The sequence below is a fragment of the Gorilla gorilla genome, chromosome 17 (genome assembly GCF_029281585.2).
Source record: "Gorilla gorilla gorilla isolate KB3781 chromosome 17, NHGRI_mGorGor1-v2.1_pri, whole genome shotgun sequence".
Classification (NCBI taxonomy): domain Eukaryota; kingdom Metazoa; phylum Chordata; class Mammalia; order Primates; family Hominidae; genus Gorilla; species Gorilla gorilla.
The window spans coordinates 77,620,601-77,641,646 of NC_073241.2; the positions used below are offsets into that span (position 1 = coordinate 77,620,601).

The window sequence follows — 21,046 nt, forward strand, 5'->3', positions numbered from 1 at the left end:
CATGTCACATTCTTGTGAGGTAGGCAGCAAGTGATATTAAGTTCATTTTACAGATAGAAAAACTGAGGCTCGTGCAGCATAGAATCTGAGCGGCTGCCCAATGACTAGTAAGTAACCAGAAACAGTTCTGGAACCCAGGATTCTAACTTTATTCTGATTTTCCTTGGAGGGACTCAAAGTTTCTATTTCCTTTGAAGCACATAACAAATAATTTTGGGGCACACTGCATTATGATAGCCCATCCCCGTCCAAGAGGTACAGTGTATATTAGCATCACCAAGGCTCTGAAGAAATCTCTTTGGCTTAGTTCACTGCAGCCTTCTCCAAACTTGCCTTACCCTGAAATCTTTTTGCATGTGACCCTACCGTATTCTATACTGAGGAAATGTTCTTCTGTACTGTCACTTTCCCGAAGGGTAAACCACGCTCCCAGGACAAGCTGTATATTATTGGCATAGAAAGGCTTAAGCTAGATAAACAAAGCTCTAATGGTGAAATTTCAGGGCTCAGCCAGCTAGTAGGAACATTTCCACTTCTTTTTTTAATCACTGAAATGTTCAAAGAGACACAAAATGTTTGTGTATGTTGTTCACTAAAATCTTTTATTCTGAAATTTTTTTCTGTGATATTTTGAAGAAAATTCTAGACATCATATCATGTTGTCTGAATTTACTTCAGTATATAACACTGTCACAGCATTACACATCCTAAAAAATTAACACTAATTCCTTAATATTTAACCCAATTCTCTCTAATATATCCTTCTACAGTAGGTTGGCTCGAATCAGGATTCAAACAAGACTCATCGATTGCATTTGGTTGGTGCATCTATTAAGATTCTCTCAGTCTATAACAATTCCCTCTTCCCCATCCCCTTTTCCCCCGGAACATCAGTCACGTTAGAGAAAGAAATAAGGTTACTGGTCCTGGGAAGCTCCCCCCTGATCTGAACTTGGTGATGGCCTTCCACAAGTCCTTGGCTCGGGTATAAATTGGTAGTTAGAGCTATCACTTTATCAGCATTAGCTTCAGCTTCATGGCAAGAAAACATTATGGTCAGTGCAGTGTCCTCCCTTTCACATGGCAGCTGGCTGTCCCCCTTGTAGCAAAGCATAAATTGATTTGGGGGTTTGGATGGCGGGAGGCACATCTTTTTGAGCAACTAGGTCTTCCCAGTGTCTCCAAAGTTACATTATATTCTAGAATTTGGTTCTAAATACATCTATAACCCAGGATTTGCTAATTTTCTAGGATTTCATGGAAGATGCTCTCCTACCATTCAGTTCCAAAATTCTATCAGTTTACCCTTTCCTAGTCTGTTTTTGGTGACCTTTTACCTCTCCTTTGCTTTTTTTTTTTTTTTTTTTTTTTTTTTAAAGAAAAGCCATTTTCCAATTACCAGGCAAGCCAGGGACCTCGTATTCCCTCCAGGCCAGCCCCTACCAGTGACTCCATGGGCTTAGCTAAAGTCCCAGGGTCTCAACAGTCCATGGCTTCCTCCCCTCATCTCTTACAAGACAAGTCAGAATCTCAAGGAGAGCAACAACACATAGTCGAACATGATAAATATGCATCCCAAATTTTTAAAAACCAAATTACACAAATCAAGCTTATTCTGAGAGGTTCGTTTTACCAGGGGTCTCTAGTGCTCCAATCAGCATAATTAAATAGTAAGATCTCTCTAGAATTGATTGTGGTTTTCACTTTTTTTTCATCCAAGGACCATTTCAGCAAGATGATTTTAAGCGAATAAGAACCCCCAAATTAGAAACTAATTAAGGAGATGGAAAATACAAATGTATTTGTTTTTAGTCGGGTACTATTTTTATCAGAAGAATCATGAAAAATTTAAATTGTTAAATACTCATATGAAGGTTGTCAGTCAAGGGCAATGTAGCTTTCTTCCTCTCCCTGCTGCAAAACTTAAGGTGATTTAGCAGAAGCTGTTCCCCCTGGGCTCCCAGGAAGCAATAAAGAGACTAATTTTAAAGAAACAGAATTTATACACTGCCAGACTCGGTGAGGAAAGAGTGTTGCCATAATTCTCTCAAATCTTTAGCAAGTAAGATCCACAGCGCCTTTTACTTTTAGAGCGCATGTACACCTGGAAACAGGATTAAATCATTGCAGTACAGACTCTCATGCCCATTTAATAGAGGAGAACATTAAGGTCTGGGGAACTTAAAAGAACTGCACTGGGTCACATAGCAAACTAAGAAAAAGCCAGGTCAATAACCTTATCCAAATGTGCTTGAGTTTGTGACACCCCCCTCTGCATTGTCCTCCAAATGTGCCATAGATCATCTTTTGAAATAGATGTTAAGTCACAGTGACACTGGTTTGAAGGACTCTTTTAGGATTCGTGACAGCCTTGAGAGCTTGGGGCCCAGGAGAGCCAGCAGGAAGCAGCAGCCAGCTGCTAAAGGGGGCGGGGGCTCTCCAGTCTAGAGAGGCAGGCAGCAACACGAGTGACCCAAATACCACTGCGGCGAGCATCAAAGGCCCATTAACCCAACCACACACAGTCAAATGTGGACCCAACCTTGAAAACACTGTCTCAATGCCCAGGACCAGAGAATTTCCATCTATCCTGCAGACTTTGCCCTGATTCCAGTGCAGCTTAAGCCCAGTTACTCTTCATGTCACCCACCTGCACCTCCTGATCCTACTTCCTCCACGCCAGGCCCAGAGGACATGGGATTTGCTTGGAGCCCCCATTCCCTATCACAGAATCCTCACCAGACCCAAGCCAGGGAGGCAAGGAGGACCTACAGGACTTACTTAGATCCATGGCATGCTCCCAAGTCCCAGGAAGGATGGATTATGAGCTTTCACAATAATCTAGGTGGATTCCAAACTCAGGAGGATTGGCTAGAGACCCCACACACACAACAGGCTGAGGGAAAGTAAAGATGTCAGGGAAACCTACTGCTACCACCAACACCCAGATCCTTCCCCTCTCCCAAAGGAGAACAGGAGGCAAGGGGTTAATTCAGAGGCACTCACCCCAGGGGATAGAGCACCTAGGGGGAGCACCTCCTGGGAACACCTAGTTGAGTCCTATGGCAGCACCATCTGCCATGAGATGCCAAGAGAAGGGGCATCTTTTAAATCAAATCTGCAGCCTCAAACCCAGCTCCCAGACCAGAAAACACCCCCAGGTAGGGAACTAAGAGTCTCAATAACATTTGATAACTTTATAAAGGACCTTCACATACACTATCTCATTTGAGGCTCAGAAAAAACCCAGAAGGCAGGAGCTATTTAACTCATTCTTCAGATGGGGCTGGGCATAGGGCAGTGGCCAGAGCTGCCATTCACAGGACAATAAAATGTGTACTCCCTCCAGTCCCAAAAAGAACAGCCATATTTCGTGACAATAAGATCTGAACTCCCTACCCTAAGGGGAAGTTATTTGAATTTTTCTTTCTGGGAAAAGCAAGGGGACATGGTAAGGTAGGAACAGGCCTTTGTTTCAAAGACTGAGGCTGGGAGGCAGGAGACAGAGGGATGAAGGACATGGAGCTTTTAGAGAAGGATCCCTGGGTTGGATCCCAAGAGAGGTGGGATGACTTGGGACCTGGAGTGGCTGGCAACCCTCACTCCACTGGAGTGCAGTGCCTGGGTGCTGTCGGCCCCCTAGAGATGGTGGCCTGGGCACTCCAGCTTCCCCTGTGGCAGAGCTGGCATAGATAGAGCACCAGCTGGCTGCAGGGGCCTGCCTCCTCCAGCTGACCACACAGGTCTGGATAAAGGGGCACCACAGGCAGCTGTCACCACCAGGGGCTAAGGCCCAGGCCTCACCCCTCCTTATTTGTGCTGGCCTGCAAAGTGACCCGGTTCTCATGCAAAGGGAGAGTGGAGACAGAACTACAGAAATGCCAGTTAGGAAACTTTCTGCCAAACTTAGCCAATAGGAAAACCCAAATTTGTTTTTATTTGATTTAGGAAAATAAAAAGAATTATTTCTTGAAATTGAGTGTCACGGGGCAATTATTCATTATTTTATTTAGTACTCATAGTTACCTAGCAAGATAGAATTTATTAGTTCCAATTTCAGGGAAGCTTCTGAGGCTCAGAGACCTTCAGGAACCGCCTGAAGGTCCTAGACCCAGCAAGCGGCAGAGTCCTGAATCCAGTTGCTGAGACCTGGAGTCAGGGCTGGTTCCAGAGAACATAAGTCACCATCTAGAATAAGTGATTCAAGATATCTCTTATTATTCAAGAGAATGTCCCCGGGGATTCATTATAGACTTTTCATAGTAAATCCTGATGTCTAGCTCAGGATACCCCTGGCCCCTGGGTGCTCCTTGGCAAGATATTCTAGAGTCTAGATTGGTGCTATCCAACACAGTTGCCACTAGCCAACTTGAAATGTGGTTGGTCCAAACTGAGACGGTGCTATAAGTACGGAATACACTGTAGACTTCAAACACTTTGTACGAAAAGAATGTAAAATATCTCATTCATAATTTTTATGCTGATTACATGTTAAAATAATATGTTAGACCTACTGAGTTAAATGAAATATATCATTAAAATTAATTTCACTTGCTTATTGTTACTTTTTTAAATGCTGCTACTACCACATTTAAAATGACACACGTGGCTTGCATCTGAAGCCCGCCCCAGTGGCTATTGGGCCACCTCACTCCAGGTCACAAGTCTTGCCTTGGCTTCTTGCACACCCCTCCCCTTGAGTTGGAAGACAAGGAGTCAAGACTCTCCAAGCATTCGGAGAATGTCCTCTTTTCTCAACACTTCTCTAAATTCCTGGACCCACCCCTCCTGCCTCCAGTCTTTCTGTGTGCCCAGCAACTGCCAAAGCACTTAAATGCAGTCACCATTTCCGAGTGGTAGGGTCCACCTAAAACCACATTTTCTGTGGCCAGAGAAATTCTGATAACCAGTTTTCAAAGCCCAGGCCCCCAACCCTGTTAGCAGTCAGAATCCCTGGAAGTTAGAAGGCACTTCTCCCAGCCTTCCTGGCTCTCACCCCCGCCAGACTGTGAGCTTCTCCAAAAGCAGAATCACGGAAACAAGCTAAATGTACCGATCACTTATTATGGTGCCAGCTGCTGTCCTAAGTGTGTTACATGTTTTATTTTATTTAATTCTCCCCACTAGTCTATGAGTGAGATAGTATCGTCCCTGTTTTTGAAGATAGAAGCTTGAAGCCTCCAGAGGCCTGACCAGGCTCCACACTCCCTCCCGTGGAAGCAAACTGCAGCTCATTCTCTGCATTTCTGGCAGTGAGCACAGTGCTCGGTGCACAACAGGTAATCAGTAAACATTGGTAACATAGGAGAAGAGCGTTTGACAGACCCAGTCCTTGGCTCTTTCTGGTCTTCATCAGGAGGCATGTTGCCCGTTAGCCTCCTAAGACTATAAACTTGAAAGTCCTCACCCACCTACCTCCAGGATTGGATATTTCCTGCCCCTACCCAGTCCCCCAAGATGCTCCCCAGCTTCAGCCCTGCCCAGGTCCCCAGCCAAGTCCAAGAAGTACAGACCACTTGCCCCACTGAGAGGTGGGGTCTGGGGATAGCCTAGGGCCAGTACATACAGGTCATATTTAAGCCAGCTCCCTAGCTTAGCCCCTCCAGTCATAGCCAGTCCCTGACTACCCCTTGCCAGAGACCCTGGAGCTCAATTCTTCCTCCATTTCCTTATATAGACAGGAGTCCAGTTCCGAGCCCACCTAGCACCTTTGGTTGATCCACTTCCTAGAGCTGGGCTCAGCTTTCTAGATTCCTTCTTCAACTTATCCTTTCTGCCTAATTTAGAACAAGGCCACCCAGAAGTCCTAATGTTCTGCTCCTCCCCATCCCTTGGCTCTGACCCTGGGGACCCTGACACTGGCCTGTACTGAAAAGGAATTTACCACACCCTCTTGGGCCTCCTGCCCCAGGCCACTGGCCCTTCTCCCCTTGCCTTGGTCAGTTTCCCAAGGCCCCAAGCTATTTTTGCCTCCACCCCAGCCTACCATTTTCCCCACGGTGGAAGTTGCCAGGGTGGTACCTCATATGACGCACACAGCAAAGACCAGAAAATCCATGGGAACAGGCTGTGCCATTGGATCAGAACCCACCTTTGGGGTCTCCAGCCTACTGGCTGGCCCCTGTCATTCTAGTCTTAAGGCCTTGCCTTCTAGGCCCTAGAGACTTGCTTGATGCTTCCAGGCTTGGCTGACTTCCCTGAATCAACTGCTAGACCCAAGGTATCTGACAGGCCCCTACCGTCCTCTCCAGACCCCTACTCATTACCTCATCCACCTTTGATCATCTGCTAATTGCCTGGGCACTCTTGAAAGAATGGGAGGACAAAAAGCCTTTTGTTTTAACAAGCAGGACTCATCCATCACCACACCTGTCATTTGACATATCTGAACCAGACCTAAAGGCTTCCCAACCACTGAGGTCTCCAGGTCTATTCCTCACACATCATGGACACGATGAAAGAGCTTCTTCACTTCTCCCTCCCTCTGTTTCTCCACTGGCATGAACTCCCTGTTTCCCACAGAAGCTGATGGGGAATAATGAGTTCTTGATTTGTTACTCTGAGTTCCTCAAATACGACATGCTATGTCCATAAAGGCATCAGGCCTTCCCATAAGGCATAGGAAGTGAACCCATCTAATGCTAAATCTTCCAGTGCTTGGCTCCAGCAAGCACATGGGGCAGAAACTAATAACTATAAAGCATCCATCTATCATCTTATCAGGCCTTAGTGTGCTTTGTTTGCATAGTTATCTTCCCACAGGTTGACATTTTATGCTTACTGCAAGCTGATATATTCTCCTACCTGCCATATCATTCATAAAGGATAGACGAGCCTCAGGTTCATTACCTGTCATTACACCGTGTACATGTCACCAGGGGCCAAAGCATTGATTCTTCTTGGATCTCCCCAGCAGTGCAGCCCCAAACGCCCAGGCTCCAGGTCTAATGGGCGTGGATTCTGCTCATGCCTCAGGCCCTGGGTGGACTCCACGCCATCACTTCTTGCTCTTGTGGCTGACCCACTCCTCAGGGTTGGACAGAGCTTCTGAGCTCCCAGCTGCTCAGAGGGGATCTGCAGGAAGAACAGAGGGCTCCATCACCTACCAGGGCCAGAAACACATGTCCAGGTTTTAGCTGTTCTCGAAAATTCTAGCCATCCTTCTCTTTCTCTTTATTATTAGGGCCTGCAATTCTTCATGACTATACCAACTCAATCTCGTCCAGGGTTTTCACTGACAGTGTCCTGCCCACCAACCCAGGCCCAGGCCTCAACACACACACACACACACCGCACACACATGCACACACACGCCCTTCATTCCTTTCTTACCTCAGCATATTTCATTTCATCTGCCTGAAAGACTCACCTTCTAATCCTGCATCCAAACCCTAGCCATCATTCAGAGTTTAGCCCAGACTGACCAACAGAACCTCACGCTGTTCCATCACCCCAGGAAAGAGAAAGGAAATGCATGTTCTCGCATGTGAGATGTACATAGAAGTGCAAGGACACGTTTATGTGGAACATTCCTTAACTCTTCTATCCCAGATCTCCCAAGCAAGGCTTCTGGTGTTCTGTAGTTTGTTGGCAGGGGGGGGGGGGGGCGCTCCAGGTAGGACACCCCACCTATGGCTGATGATGAACATCTTTTCATGGTTCTTCATCCCAGAGTGAGAGACAAAAGTGGAAACACAAACCTTGCTGGGATGAGGAACAGAGACACTGGCTCCACAGAGCCATCACATTTCATAGCCATAATTGTGGCTTATGCTCTGTCAGGAGGGGCCAAAGTCCTTCTGGCTGAAGCAGCCTGCCCCAGCCTGGAGGTCTGCCCATCTCCGGACAAGTCCAAGGTGGCTACAGCCCTGCATCTCTGACCAGGCACAGCCCCCAGCTCTTGGGGGTGAAAGGAGTAGGCTCCTGGGGTGCCCACCTGGCTGTGACTCTCAGCTCCACCCCAACCATGGGCTCCTCCAGGCCTCAGTGGGCCATTGCTGAGAAGAGACTGTGGCAGACGAAGAACATCCATCGGGACACCCAGCATTGCAGACAAGGGAAAGCCCCAGAGATAGGAGTGAGAGTGACAAAAGAAGGAAGGGACACATATATAATGATTAGACTCTTCAAGCTGCTTTTGCATCCATTGGGGATCCATTTAGTTTCTCAGTAGCTCTGTGGAGGGGTGTTTGAAAGACTAGGAAACAGATGCACAGAGAGGTTGAGAAGCTTGCTAAAGATCACACAGTAAGTAAATGAAACAGCCAATTATCATTCTTTCCAGCAAGCTCCCTGGCCCTAGGTTAATTTCATCTTCCTTCCAAGTCACCTCAGGGGTGGGGGATGAGTGGGAGTGGGAAGGAGGAGGGGGACATTGGCCTGTTTGCCCTGCTATGGGGGGATGGGGAGAAGAGGAGAACAATCATGCCTTTGGATTCTTCCCTCATAGGAGGGTCGAAGAGGAGAAAGCACAGAGATAACAGAGTGATAAATAAGAAAGACAAGAATGTGGAGGCTCCTAGTTAACAGGAGCAGCTCAGGCACAAAGAAATTGGCCGCGATAAACAGCCACTGCTTTGGGAGAGGCTAGGCTGACCTTGAGCCTCCCAGCAACTTGGCCCTCTACAGCTCACGCTCCAAGTCACTTCTCTGCAAAGCAACAGAGGTTAGAAGCCCCTTCGAAAAAGCAAAACAACTATTATTATCTCCAAAAGGCACATATACATTTCATATACTCTATGTGTGGAATATATTCTTAAATAATAAAAATGAAAACAACTCATAGAAGTCTGCCCATTTGACGAAAGATCTCAGTTGCTCCTGGACAATGGGATTCTCTGCTTGATTCCAAAGCAGCTCTTCTCATGACATAGAGAAACTCACAACCTAGGACATTCCTACTTAGCAAGGAAAGGCAGGGCCAACCTCCTTCTGGAACAAGTAACATAGGCCAAAGGCCAGGAAACCCAGGGTAGGTAGCAGATCCATAGAGTTTGGCAGGAAAATAACTTCAAACCTTAATGGCAGCCATGTAGCTCAGTGCAGCCCCAAGTGCCCACCTCTAGTCAATAGAAGACTAGATCTCCAGGCTTCAGGCTCAGGGAAGAACAGAAAATCTGCCCCTTGGCATCATCGCTCTTTGTCCCAGGCTGTCCATGGATCCTCGTTCAGCCTTGGGACTTTCAGTGAGCCCTGCTATGTGCAGAAGATGCCATGGGGGAAGGAGAAGAAACTACACCCTTAAGAAGCCAGTCACCATCCCACCCCGACTGGCTGCAGGTTACCTGGCAGCTGTGGCCCCAGAGGCAAACAGCTACAGCACATTCATTTTTGTTGGCGTGGGGAGGGTGAGGATAGGAGCTCTTCCAAGCTCTCCTGCAAGTTGGGGTTGAAACATATTCACAGCAGATGGTGCTGTCGCCCTCACTCCGGGATTCTCATTCCTAATTATCTGTGCTGTCAGCAAAACAATTAACCCTCAAAGAAAAATTGCACCATCCACTCCCAACCATATGAAAAGGCAATTTTTTCCAAGGACAAGGGACACTTAGGGCAGCCTTGCACTCGGTTCTGGATCTCACCACCCTGGGTGATCTCGCCATCCTTTGACCTCTGCACTCTGTCACAGGCATTGCGGCAGCCCCCCTCCTCTGAGCCTGCGGTTTCTTTCTCATAAAAGAAGGAGGTGAGTCTGTTCCCAAGGGCCCCCTTCAGTACCACAGTGCCACCACTCTACAAGCCATTTCTTTTCATCTGAATTTTCAGTTCCTTTGGAGCTGGAACTGAGTTTCTGTTTGTTTCCTCATTCGTTTGCTCACTTGTTTATTTACCCCTCCATCTATCCATTCTGTGATTTTGGATTTATCATGTTGTTCCCAGGAGATACAAAGACAATATCTGTTCAGCCTTCTTGACTATTTCTTGGAGCTCTTTTCCCCCGGAGATGTGGGCAGAGGAAGGAAGGATAGGATAAGGAGAGGTGGAACTGCCAGGGGCCTGAGGATGTAGCCCTGGCTCAGTCTCAGGCTGTAGGAGGCAAGGCCTGTGACTGCATTTGGATTCTCTCTGAAGATTTAGCTGCAGAAAAGCAGCCTCCTCTCCAGGGAGCTGAATTTAGTGAGCAAGCCACTTCAGTCCCCAGGAAAGACCTGCAGAGGTGTGATCTGAGGACAGCAGACAGGCTCCCACCCCATCACCCATCAGCGAGATAGGTCTTATTCGCCACTGTAGGGCTGGTGACAGCACAGGGCCTGCCCTTGGTAGGTGCTCATTAAATATCTGAGGCATGAGTGAATGACTTTCCTTAAAGGAGCTGTTGTAAAAGAAAGGAGAGTTTTCACAGGGCTACAGCATGCCGCTTGTTACCTTAGAGGCCTACTATTTAAAGCCGGGATCAGTTGGTCTAATTCACCCATCATCATGCACTGTCATGGAAAAGAACACAAAATGAGCAAGAAACTGTGGAATGATTCACTGTCAATGCTGAAAGAGCCCTCAGAGATGGTGACATCCAGGGCCACATTTTACAAGTGTGATCTGGAGATGTTGAGGGGGAGATGGAGAGAAACCCTGCCGTTGGTGGGGGGCCTCCCTCCAAGGCCTCACTCTTGTTCCACAGACTGGGGAATGCATGATGTAGAAAGGAAAAGAAAGGTCTATCAGGGCCATTGTGGGGCTCAGGCAGGGACAGTGCCCTGGGCACCCAGGAAAGAGGTGCAGAAACTGGATAGGGGCTGGTGGGATCAGGGAGCTGGGACCCCTCCCCCGACATCATATTTCCCAGTCTAAGCCTTGTGACATCTTTCTTCCCTCTCCCAACTGTCTACCAGAGCTTGCCCCCTCCTAGTGCCCAGGAGCACAGGTTCCCATGCCAGCTCATCTGCATAAAGGGATTGTGTTTATATTCAAAGTGGGCTGCTGCCCACTCAGAAGCTGCCCACTCAAAGGCAGCACATGTGACTGCACCCCCTGCCCAGAGCCCAAGTGGGACCGATGCCAACGTCTGGCTGGAGACATTTCTAAATATGAGCTTGGCACAAAGAGTCAGGTTCCCAGGCCTTCTCTGCCACAGGAGACCCAGCCAGGATTTTCAAGGCTGCCAGCAGGGACAGGGCTGGGGGCAGGCAGGATCGGGAGGCAGCCAGCTGAGACGGCCATCGTCCCCAGAAACATCGCCCGAACCCCTCCCTGGCCCTCCAGCCTTTTTAGGGGAAGAGAAAGGATTACCCTGCACCTAGAGAGTCTAATCAATTCCCCACAACCCTCGGCAGGAGGGACGGGAAAGCCACTGCCTGCTCAAATGTGTATGGATTAAAAATATACAAATGGAATATTTTTTTCTTCCCCTCTCCTCAACCCCCTGAAGCCTAGGATGCTTGTTAAAAATAGCCTTGCTGTGGCATGGATCCTACACAACCCAACGGCTGGCAGGAAAATTAAGGAGCCATTGGAGACAGCGCTGTTAAGTGGCTACCCCTGGGGAGTGGAATGGGGAGGGCCAGGAGGGAGGGAGGTGCTTTCAAGTGTTGCCGGACACACTTCTACATTGCCTGGATTTTTAACAGCAAGCAGATATAAAATAAGTTCATTGTTTTTTACTGGAGTTTCATCCTTTGCATCCTCCAGCCTACGTTTAAGGCTGAATTCATACTTAGTGACCCGACAGTACCCGCTGGCTGGCCTGGCAGTGCTCCAAGGAGACCCAGGACGCTCAGGCCACCAGGTACAAACACAGCCCAGCATCGAGAAAACAGCACTGAATCAGTCAGTCTTGGATCTGTAACCAGCTGGCTGTGCGACCTTAGGTAAGTTGCTTGAGCTCTCTGGGCCTCAGTTTCCTTAACTGTAAAATGATGCAGTTAGATTAAATGTTAAGCCAGGTACCTTCTACTACTAGAAGGTACTAGATCTAACTGCATCATTTTACAGTACCTTCTAGCACCCTCTAGAAGGTATTCTAGTCCTAGCATTTCCTAATTTTAAGGATTGAGGAAAAACATCTAAGATTTGCCCTGTGTTTGTCCCCACCATGACAGTGAGAGGAATTGTCCCTGGGCAAATTCCTGCCTCATCTATAACATAGAGTAATAATACCCACACCCAAAGGCTGTTGTAAATATTAAACGCAATAAAATAAAAAAGTACTTGCTCATTGTAGGAACTTAACATCCTTCTATTCCTTTCTTCCTCCTATATTTAGCCCACACTCTGGAGACCGCATTGCTGGCTGGTTAAGAAATGTGGGCTCTGGAATCAGGTTTGTATCCCAGCTCCACCACCTATTAGCTGTGTGACCTTGGGTAAGCAACTTAATTTCTCTGTGCCCTGGCTTCTTCATCTATGAAACGGGAGTGGGTCGGGAGTGGTGGATGTGATGCCCACGCCCACACTCCTTCCCCTAATAGCCTGTTGGGCTCCCAGTTTTCAATCTGCATCATCTGCGGATCTGGATTTTGGAACTTCCTTAACAGGCCCCCTCCTCTCTCCCAACCTCTCTAAAATTCCTGGCCCACAGCTGCCTGCCACCTGCAGATTGTTCCACTGGCCTATCCCCTTCCCTCTGCACTCCCTCCCCCGCCTGCTTTGGTCTTTACTCAGCAGGCTATGCACCTGGCTAGGAGTGGGGCTTCTACCCTGGAGCCATGGGGATGTGTGTTTTATTTATTTATTTATTTAAATTTATTTTTGAGATGGAGTCTGGCTCTGTCACCTAGGCTGGAGTGCAGTGGCGCGATCTCGGCTCACTGCAACCTCCACCTCCCAGGTTCAAGCTATTCTCCTGCCTCAGCCTTCCGAGTAGCTGGATTGCAGGCACACATCTCCACACCCGGCTAATTTTTGTATTTTTAGTAGAGACGGGGTTTCACCTTGTTGGCCAGGCTGGTCTTGAACTCCTGACCTCAAGTGATCCACCCACCTCAGCCTCCCAAAGTGATGGGATTATAGGCGTGAGCCACCACACGTGGCCGGGAAGTGTGTTTTAAATCAGTGCTTGTCAAACTTCTACGTGCTTATGAATCACCTGGGATCTTGTCACAATGCAGGTGCTGTTCAGTAGGTCCCAGGTGGAGTCAAGATCCTGCATTGCTAACAAGCTCCCAGGGGATGCCCATGCCACTGGTCTGGGATCACCTTCTGATTAGCCAGGCTGCAGAGTGGAGGACGTCCTGGCACGTGTATGATGAGGGGAAGGGGAAAGGGGGGAAAAAGGGGGACAGGGACAAGGCCAGCCAGTTATCCAAAACAGAGAAGGAGTAGAATTTAGACAAAGATGGTATAATGGAGATCAAGTGTGGATTCAAGAGACAAAGAGGAAAAGTAGGAGAATGCTTTATGAAATTATGACATTAGCCAACCAATAAAAATAACGCTTATTGAGATAATGCAGCAACACAGAAGAATGTTTATAGCATATTAACTCAAAAACCAGACTACCAATTATATGGATACTATGTCTTCAACGCCGCCAAATGCAGGTTTAGGAAAGCTGATAAGTCATGAGGACCATGAAGTTTGTGCTGTGGTAATGTAACGACATGTGTTTTTATTTATTTGTCATTCTCTGGATTTTCTGGATGAAGTTGTGTCATTTTTGTAATTTAAAATTTATCTTCTATATACTCTCTGATGTCCACTCCTCAAAATCGCCAGTTATTCTTTGTTATGGAGGTTTTCTGTATTTTAAGCACAAACTGCCATTGTTGCAAAGGCTGCAAAATGGTGCATTAAATCTTCTCAGTCAAACCCAAAAATAAAGCAACCCAGATTCTGTTTTTCCTCTAAGCCAAGGGTCCAGCGCTTTGGAAGGCTGGTGCTATCACCTCTCACTATAGCAACAGGAAGACCTTGGTAACCCCGAGCTTACAGTTATTAAGGGTAAAAATAGGAAGTCTGTGGATAGCTGTTCAGTAAGAAGCTGCAGTAGGTGTGCACTGGACAGGCTGGGTTTGGAGCCCTTTCTTGCAGGAAATAGAAAGCAAAAATCAGACTCCAGGAGCTGGTTCCTGCAGGATTACTAGGAGTGCTTGGCATTTTCTTCTTTGTTTCCTATTTCAGGGCTATCAGCTACCTTTCAAACTGGTTTCTGACATGCGTAGAGGTGGACTCTTCTAGAACAGCAGTCTCAGAATTCACTTAGGAATTGGGCATGTTCACCCGACTCCCAAATGCCCACCCCCCAAGGTGCCCTGCGCACTTCTGTTTGCTTTCCTGGCATACCAGCACCGCCCCCCACACCCCCAGACCTCCATCCCACTCTGTCTCTTCAGCATGCTCCTGGGCAGGTATTTCAGGAGTATATTTCTGTCTCTTCAGCATGCTCCTTGGCAGGTATTTCAGGTCCCCCAGTGTCCCAACAAGGCCTTGGCTCCGACCTCTGGGAGGCTGGAGGGGGTCCCAGCCCCAGTCTGGCTGATCCTGCCTGAGGTGCAGTGTCTGGACCCAGGCCTGCTGCCCAGTTCCTGGATCCATTTTGCACTCTGGCAAACCAAGTGCAAGGCCCAGCTCTGCTGCCATCTGGCTGTGGGACCTTGGGCAAATCACTTCCCATCTCTGAACCTCAATTACATGATCTATAAAAATGTTAAAATGGGTTTATGGGATCTCTTGGTCCTATCTGGCTCTCATACTCTATGATGCCCATGGAAATAACCATTTATCTAGTAATATAGGTGAGATATTTCACATACAACGATTTTCTAGACAACTGAACAACTGAACATTGCCCCATTAAGCAACAAAATGTGTTTGATTTTTAAACCTACTGCATAAAGTATTTTTTTAATGTTTACATGCTTCTCTTCCTCACCATGTTGGCCAGGCTGGTCTCAAACTCCTGACCTCAAGTGATCGGCAAATGATACAAACCCTAAATGTGTGTACTTTCTGCCCCAGCTTCACCCCACAAAGCACTTGAAGGGCTGAGATGCTGATCATGACTGAACCTTGTCTTGCTGACCCTCTGCCACCAGCACGAGCCTCTTTGCCATGCTGAGCATTTGTCTCTGTCTCTCTGCTTTTCTTCTTCTATCCACCCCTTCCTCAAAGTCAGTCTCCCATGAGTCATGCCCTGGTTGAGAACACCTGCCTCAAGCCGCTTCCTGTACCTCTAATGCAGAACATGGGTTCCCCCAAGGCTGGGCAACCCAGGGTTCTGAGTGAGGGTGGGGGCAGGGGTGTTCTTGGAAATAAGGTGCCAGGCTTTAGCCATTTTTGCTAACCAGAGGCCCTTTTACCTGACTTTGCCATCTGTGTCTGTGTTCTGGATAGGAGAGGTTGCTTGCAGGCTGGTCTCTGGGTAAGCGGAGTGTCACTGGGTGCTGCTTCCTTCTGTCTCAATGGCTGGTTTCCCCAGAGCGGGGCTAACAGACCATCAGAGGAGCTGACCAACCACGGAGGCCAGATGAGAAAGTGAAATCAGATTTAGAATTTCACTCCAACTCTACATCCCTGGCATCATCACCCTTTTCTTTTTCCTTTTTTTTTTTTTTTAGATGGAGTCTTGCTCTGTTTGCCAGGCTGGAGCGCAGTGGTGGGATCTTGGGTCACTGCAACCTCTGCCTCCCGGGTTTAAGTGATTCTCCTGCCTCAGCCTTCTGAGTAGCTGGGATTACAGGTGCGCGCCACCACACCTGGCTAATTTTTGTATTTTTAGTAGAGATGGGTTTTCACCATGTTGGTCAGGCTGGTCTCGAGCTCCTGACCTCATGATCCACAAGCCTCAGCCTCCCAAAGTGCTGGGATTACAGGCATGAGCCACCACGCCAGGCCAGCATCACCCTTTTCTATAGAGTGATTCCCAGTTTTGTTTTGTTTTTTTTTTTGAGACGGAGTCTCGCTCTGTTACCCAGGCTCACGGCAACTTCCTCCTCCTGGATTCAAGCCATTCTCCTGCCGCAGCCTCCCAAGTAGCTGGGACTACAGACACGCACCACCGTGCCCTGCTAATTTTTGTATTTTAGTAGAGATGGCGTTTCACCATGTTGGCCAAGCTGGTCTCAAGCTCCCGACCTCAACTGATCGGCCTCCCAAAGTGCTGGGATTATAGGCATGAGCCACCACTCCCAGCCGTGATCCCCAAATTTCAATATGCTCTTGCCTATTGCTTTTTCCCATAAAAGATACCATAATTCCTCAGTTGAGGCTTTCTTTTCCCTGCTTCCCCTGGGAAGCCCTCCAGAGCCAGGAGGTTAGAGGCAGGCTTCCTCAGACGCAGAACTGACTGGCAGAGCAACACGTGTGCACCCACTCCCTCCTCTCCCCGTCAAGCAGCATGAATCCTCACCCTGCTGCCTCTGCCTTGGGCCCCTGGGCACACCAGCTTCCACCAAGGCTTCACATGCTATGGGGTGGGCAGCCTCTTCCCTTACCTGACCCAGCCAACCTCTGCTTTCTCACCAACCCTACCAAGATTCCACTGGAACATCTGAACTCCCTGCTCAGGGATGCAACCAGCAAAGAGCCTGGAGGTTGTGGTCACAAAAGAGAATTGGAGTTTTCCAGCAGGGAGGTAGGCCATTCTGAGAGATGTTAATACCTACAAAAAGGCCAGGCTCCAGCCACATGGAAGGGAGGTTCTGGGGATGAAACACCAAAATCACCTTGAGACCAGGGTGGGAAATGGTTTGCAAGACACTGAGGTCAACATGCAAAAAGGCAGGAATCAGGGCTGAGGAGGCCTGGAAGGCAGGTACAGAGGCCTCTGTGAGCCCACAGCCCTGTTGACCTGCCCCAGGGAGCAGCATGGTAGCAATGACATGAGCCAAGACTGTAAAATAGCATGAGCCTTGCAAAATAATAACTACCAAGAGCCAGGCATTTTCCAAGGCTAACTCACTGCAGTCATCACAACAACCCTGCCCGTGAATTGGCACCTACTTCCACTTTGCGCAGGGTGGAGGGGTGGGGATGTTATATACTGTTAGGAGTTGATGCCATCATAGGAGCCAGACCAGAAGGCAAGTTCAGATTTAGAATTCAACCCCAGCTTTATACATCCCTGATGTCATCCTAGGTCCGAGTCTAGCTCCCAATTTTACAGATGAGTAAACTGAGGCTTACAATGGGTAAGCAGCCAAGGTCACACAGTTTATAAAGGGAGAGCCTGGATACAAATCCTCACCTACCTCATTCCAAAGTGAACCCTCTTCACTGCCACACTTCCCTGCAGACCACAGTTCCCCACTAGGGCAAGGACCATGACTGCCTGACTGTTTTGTTCCAGAGGATCCTGCTATCTCACAAATAAAAATGTTGCTCCAGGCCAGGAGTGGTGGCTCATGCCTGTAATCCCAGCACTTTGGGAGGCCAAGGTGGGAGGGTCACTTGAGGTCAGGACTTCGAGACCAGCCTGACCAACATGGTGAAACCTTGTCTCTACTAAAAATACAAAAATTAGCTAGGCGTGGTGGCACATGCCTATAATCCCCGCTACTCGGGAGGCTGAGGCAGGAGAATAGCTTCAACCTGGGAGGCAGAGGTTGCAGTGAGCCGAGATCGTGCCACTGCACTCCAGCCTGGGTGACAAGGCTAGACTTTGTATCAAAAACAAACAAACAAAAAACATAGCTCCTGATCTGCCATAGAGGCTAAGAGTGCCAGTGAGGTCATTCCCCTGGGGAGGGCTGGTTTCCAAGAGTTCCTGAGTGGACATGCATCACCTGGCTGTGCCTGCTGCCCCTCTACTCTCACACACACACATGCATCTGGCCAAGGGAAAAAGCCCTGAAGGACAGATGGGAGGCGTGGAAGCTGGGGGAGGGGGAAGGAGGTGGCAGAAGAGCACAGCAGGGGCCACAGGGTCAAGGGGGCTTTAATGCAGCCCTAGGCATGGTGCTGGCTGGCTGGTGGCTGGCAGGACCTATTAGCAGCTTGCTCAGTGGCTCCTTCAAATTGAAGGGTCACAGTATCCTGGCCATACCCATCAGGGGAGGGAGGACTAAAGGAGGAAAACATTTTTCCCCTCAGTATATTTTCCAATATGAAATGGGCATGGATGAAAGAAATGTCAGAGAAGAGCAATGATAAATTTTCTCTTTACATCGAGAGGACCAAGTTCAAGTCTGCATCTTTTTTTGATTAGTTTCTTGCATATTGCCTAATGCCCACCTAGCACCACCAGATGCAAACTATAGAGGCTGCATATGTGTTTTAGGGAGTCCCTATAATATGTTCTGTCCTGTTGAGATGACACATTGACAAATGAATCAAGCAGATCCCTACATAAGGGGGCATGTGGTCTTGAGAGGAGGCTGGGCACACAGCTCCAAAGGCAGAGACCCTGAGTCACCCAATCTTGGAGTGATGCTGAAATGAATGATGTCCATGCTAAACACCGGAGGAGGAAAGTTTAAAGTAGAATCAAGCTTTTCCAGAGGTGGTAGATCCTCCAGCCCTACCACCACTCAGACTAGTTGGCTGGCCACACGCAGGGGAATGAGCTAAAGTCTGGTCCATTAGGGCCCAAGATGGCAAAGGCCCTAGAAATTCCACATTTAACAGAGGCCATGCAGTGGGGGTACACAGTACTGGCATCCTGGAGGCCAGTTTTAAAGGGAGGGGGAGAGAGACTGCAAAACTCAGCCCAGGATGGGGACTACATTTTCTTCATTTTGTGGCCCCTGCACCTAGCACAGTGCCTGGCCTGTAATGGGAACTCCACCTGCCCTTTGTAAACAGGGCTATGTCCCACAGCATTGACAGTCTGCTGCACGGCACGGCACTACACTGAAATGAGTGCGTTTCCTCAGTGCATGTGCTGAGTCCCACTCTAACTAGACTGGGACTCTTAAAAACTGTTTTCTTTGTTTATTGTTTTGAGTGGAATATTAGCTTTCTATTACTGCTGTAACAAATGGCCACACCCTTAGTGGTTTACACAACATGAATTCATTATCTTACAGTTCTGGAGGTTGAAGTCTGACAAGGGTCTCACTGGGCTAAAATCAAGGTGTCAGCTTAGCTGTGTTCCTTCCTGGAGGCTCTAGGGAGGAACATCTCCTTGCCTTTTCAAGCCTCCAGGGGCTGCCTGCATTCCTTGGCTGGTGCACCTTCCTCCATCGTCAAAGCTAGAAGCATAGCATCTCTCTGAAGGTTCTTCCGTAGTTACGTCTCCCTCTCTGACCACGGCCAGGCAAGGTTCCTGCTTTTAAGGGCTTATGCGACTAGATTGAGCACATCTGGATAAACCAGGATAATTTCCCCATCTCAGTATCTATAACCTTAACCCCATCTGCAAAGCCCCTGTGTCACATAAGGCAACATACTCACAGGCTCTGGGGATTTGAGTGTGGACATTTTGGAGAGGCCATTTCCTGCCAAACACAAATAACAAATACATTCACATTGTTCAAAACCCAAATGGCATAAAAGGCTATAGATTGAAAAGGTGCCCTTCCACCCGTCGCCCACCACCCAGTTCCCCTCCCTGTTAACATTTCCTTGTGTTTCTATCCCAAGAGGTTTTATGCCTAAAGCAATAGCAGTATGTATAATTTTTACACCCATGGTACAGTACCATAATACTGTTCTGCATCTTGTTTTTATCATAACACCCTTGAGATTGTCCTGGATCCGTATATAAAAGCATCCTTGTTCTTTTTAATGGCTGCATACCCTTCCAGTGTGTGGATGCACTATAGTTGATTAATCTAGTCTCCTGCTGATGGACTCTTAAGTTGTTTATAATCTTTTGCTCTTACATACAACACTGCAGTGAACAATCTCGTATGTATACTATTTCCCGTATGTGCCTAGATGTCTGTAGAATAAATTCATATAAGTGGAACGCATGGGTCAAAGGACATCTGCATTAAAATTCCCCAGCTACTGCTGAATGGCCCTCCACAGAGCTGAACTAATGTACACACACACTCCCCACCCCAAGCCATGTGTGAGTGCGAGATGGAAGCCCTTTTTGACAGAGAAGCCATGGCTCACACCTCTTCTTTACCCCTCCCTGCTGCCCCCGTGTTTATTCCAGGGATGAACCCAGGAAGCCCTTGAGGATTGCTGCCACTCAAAATCCCCTGGACTCTTGTTGGTGACGGGGCAGGAGTGGAGAGGAGGACAAAGCCGGCAGCCAGCAAAGAAGGGCCCAAGTTCAAAGGTGTTAAAAGACCAGTGGCTTTGGGTGTCTCAACCAGCAAACTTCTCCTCCCTCATGGACTTTCTACAGGCTTGCAAGCCAACTGGTTTCCCCAGTGGGGAAAGTATACCACCACTGTCTAAAAGGAGGGCCTCTCGCCGTGGATGTGCTACAAGAGGAGATAACAAATGCATTTGGGTTTCCAATGGCCCAGCTGCACCGTGTTAAGAAAAACGCCGTTTTCCTGCTCTTAATCCATTCCTGGTGGAGATGTTGCTTCAACCTGAAGGAGCCTTTTATGTGCTGAAGTCAACTGCAATCTAAAAGATAAGTTAAATCACTTATTCAGGAAGACAGGAAGCCTTTGACGGCAGTGACTGATTAAGATTTCACAGCAGCCAGAGCCAGGCCTATGGAACCCAAAGAGTGCTCGTTCCCTCACCAACCAGCACTGTTGGCCCCTCCTTGGCAGCAAGCCAAGCTCAGAATCCTACCCTCGGGGAGATTTCCCTCTGACAGAGCATGGAGGGGGCTGGAGCGGACAGAGGGGAGTGCTAAGTCCCAGCAGGTGAACCTGAGAGCCCTGATGACAGGAACTAGAGGTACCCCACCCTCTGCCCAGCCCCCTTCCTCACCTCCATTTAGCCTTGGCCTGGTCTCCCATGGTCAGTTCAAGGGTCCCCTCTTCCAGGAAGCCTTCCCTGACCCTACAGGCCAGGACTTGCAGGTGCCTTTATATAACATGTTCCTAGAGCACTTGTACTTTACCCCATCCTCGCACCTTTGACCCTGAAGACTTGCCTGTCACCTGGCATGGCAGCCACTTGACTGTGAGCACTCTGGGGGCAGCACATGGTACCGTGCTGGATGCCCACTAAGCCCTTGGCACGTGTTTGGAAGGCAGAGGAACCTGAGCTCAGGGAACAGAGTGGCTACCTGCCTTGCCAGTGCCGCCTGCCAGCT

The 21,046-nt window shown here is 48.4% G+C and overlaps 1 protein-coding gene across 1 annotated transcript in view; it reads right to left on the reverse strand.

Annotated features, from left to right (window-relative positions):
* The window catches only part of ZBTB7C (zinc finger and BTB domain containing 7C), a 380,971-nt gene that overhangs the window by 302,750 nt on the left and 57,175 nt on the right, over positions 1-21,046 (reverse strand). Inside the window, exon 2 of the mRNA XM_031003808.3 lies at positions 6,850-7,074. The gene's annotated coding sequence lies outside the window, so the exon portion shown is untranslated. The remainder of the gene's footprint in view (positions 1-6,849; positions 7,075-21,046) is intronic.